This window comes from Propithecus coquereli, unplaced genomic scaffold, assembly GCF_000956105.1.
Source record: "Propithecus coquereli isolate 6110/MARCELLA unplaced genomic scaffold, Pcoq_1.0 Scaffold176, whole genome shotgun sequence".
NCBI classification, from domain to species: domain Eukaryota; kingdom Metazoa; phylum Chordata; class Mammalia; order Primates; family Indriidae; genus Propithecus; species Propithecus coquereli.
In genome coordinates this window covers 2,357,662-2,360,833 of record NW_012142301.1, presented here as the reverse complement: position 1 = coordinate 2,360,833, position 3,172 = coordinate 2,357,662, and positions in this window count along the sequence as shown.

The following is a 3,172-nucleotide window of genomic DNA, read 5'->3' as shown; positions in this document are numbered from 1 at the left end:
CTAAAAAAATGAGAGGATGCATATGTATGGAAGAGAGTCAGGAGTGGTCTATAAAGAGTTATATGCTGATTCTATTGTTGTTCACCGAGTCTGGCAGGTATTCATATATTTATTGGAACAACTGCTTGATTACAAAAGCAGTTACAACCATATGTAATTACGTGCATAAAGCTATTAAAGCTTTCCCTGGAAATTACGTAAATTAACAAAATAATTTTGAAGGACATATTTTACCTTTTTTAAGTTAAAAAATGAAAAAAATTCCTAGAATCTGTTTATATTTATTTCTTTGGTACACTCTCTTTTATTAACAAGAATAATTTGTTTTTGAGTAGCAACTAGATGGAAAAAGTGAGAAAAATGCCCAATCTGGGGATATTTTCACATTTCTGATAGCTATTAATCATATTAACATTTCTGCATAAGTAATAAGTGCATGATTAGTAGGTGCTAAAATTTTTTTTACAAATTTCATTTTATCAGGTTCGATATGCTTCTTTTTTCCAGATGCTTAAAGAGCCCAAAATCATGTTGTATCTTAGAGTTTATAATAGTTCAATCCTTCCCATTCTGTAAGTATTTATAAAGTTTGAATACTGGGCTAGATATTGGAGCATATGCCCATGCCCACCAGAATATAAATCCCACAATAGAAGGTAGCCTCCATGAACAGGGATTTGGTTATTCCTGATGGATCTCCAGTATCTAAAAAAGTACCTGGAATATAGTAAATGCTCAAAAAATATTTGCTCTGGGGGAGAGAGAGAGGGATACAAAGGTGAATATGACACTTTCTCTATCTTCTAGGGTGTCTGAGGAGCATTTGGAGATGGATCTATTTATATTCAAGAGCAAACCAGTTTTCAAAATAGATATTTCATTCCACATCTTTTTCAAACCAACAAAATGTTGGTGCATGCAGTCATCTGATAATCAATGTGTATGATTTCACTATGTAAAACATAGATGATGAAGATAGGAAAATTGTATGTCTTTTCAGATGTATTTCCATATGCCGTAACTCATATAACTCTTGTTGCTCTAGAGCTTCCCAGTCATCTTAGCAGGCTGCCGCAGTACAATAAGGTCACTGCTTAGTTTTGAGTGTCCAAATAGATTTAAAAAAAACAAACAAACAAAAAAAACTCACATTGAGAAAATAGGCTTGAAAGTCAGTCACTGCCAAGAAAGAGAAAGTTTTCAAAACTTTCTTAGCTCCTGCATACTGTTTGAACAGCTAGGCCTGGCTGACCTGATTGCAGAGTGTGCGGTGGCCCCTTCTTACCAATATTCCTATTCTTTTATTTTTTGGGGAGTCCACAAAGAGGCTCCATTCCTAGTCTTCCTTGCAGTCAGGAGTGATCATGTGGCTAAATTCTAGTCAATGGAATGTAAGTTGAAGTGTTGCATGCCACTTCCAGGCAAGGTTCAAAAATGTGCCACATAAGCTCCCTCCTCCTTCCAGATGTCTGGGATGAAGGAAACCCCCTGGATTTCATTGGAAGTGGCATGTTGAAAATAGCAGAGCAACTACCGGCTGAGTCCCCGAATGATCGCATGGAGAATGTGGCGGCTTATTTTCCAAGATGGCTGCCATCCATCCCTTGCTCATTTATAGGCACCTGCCACTCCCCATCAGGAGATGGAGTATATTCCTCCCTTCCCTTTAAATCTAGGCTGACCTGTTGACCTGATCATTCAACAGAATGAAGTGCCATCTGAGAATGCCTTGAAGCACCCATCTTGGCTTCTTGGAACCCAACCACTCTACTGTTAGGAAGCCTATGGAGCCTTGTTGAGAGGCTCCTAAAAACCAATATCCACTTGCCTGTCATATGTGTAAATTCTCCTGGAAGGATATCCTCTAGCCCAGTGATCTGCCTCAGATGATATCATGTAGACCACAGTACTGGCCAGTAGAGCCTTTCCCAAATTGTGAATCCACAAAATTCTGAAATACAATAAAAATGATTGTTGTTTTAAGCTACTAATTGGGGGTGGGTAATTTATTATGTACCAATAGAAAACTGAAACACTACCTTACCTCCATCCCAACACCACCCTGGAATATGTATGTATAAGAAATAAGTTTCCATTATTTTGAGCCTAAATGTTTAGGTTTAATTGTCATTACAGTAAGAGGGAGACATAGGCCTTCCCCTTCTAGTAAAAGTACTGTGAGACAAGAAAAGTAGAGAGAGCAAGAAGAGACAGAGTGAGAGGCAAACTTTCCTTGTCTGCCCTCTCTGGTTTGAAGTTCAAGAGATACGGAAAAACCTCAGGGCAGAAGGGCATCTTCCAAGTTTCCCATTAGAATCTGAGAGGAAATCCCCTTGCAGACTGTCATTGCAATCTTGGGGCACAGCATAGCATTGTTTGTAGGAAGAAAGTTTGCACACACACACACACACACACACACACACACACACACGTACACACAAAAGCCTCAGGTCACAAGTGGAATTTACAGAGCCTTAACATTCTCATGTGTTCTCAGAGTGGGGTAGGGCACAGTTAGCTGAGAGTTGGGATGGAGAACTTTGGTTGGAGTGGCCCTGGTGGGGCAAAGGGGTGCAAAAGACAAGAGCTGGAAAGTTAACAGGGACAAATTTGGAGTCACAACCATATTCATAAAGGAGGTGAGAGGAGCCTTGTCTGCGGAGAGTGTGGCTAGATCCTGTCAAACTAAGAGACCAGCCCACAAGTTATGCTAGCATCAGACCTCAACAGCAGATATCCCGGACTATGCAGGGACACAGGGCCAGGACCAGTCAGGCAATGTCTGTCTCCAGTCCAGATGTAGCCCAGAGCAATTGAAGAGCCAGTTTCCTCCCTGCCACCATGAAGTCACTTGATCCACACTTTCTTCTGTGTCCCAACACTATCCTTAAGGAGGATATCCAGAGAAGCAGAAGAGAGAAAGTCAGAAAAAAAGAAAGTCTGTGCAAATGAGACTAAGAATTTCTCTAAAGAAACTTTTAATTATTTGATCTGAAAACACTTACTGAATTGGTCTGTAACAACATGTCACTCCTTAGCATTGTGGGGACTTTGGAAGGAAATCAGATCAGTTAAAGAAAAAAATAAAGCAAGCATATTTTCTCTATACATTGGAGTGAAGTTCAAGTGCATTTGTGACCCCATTGGAGATACACACACACACACACACACA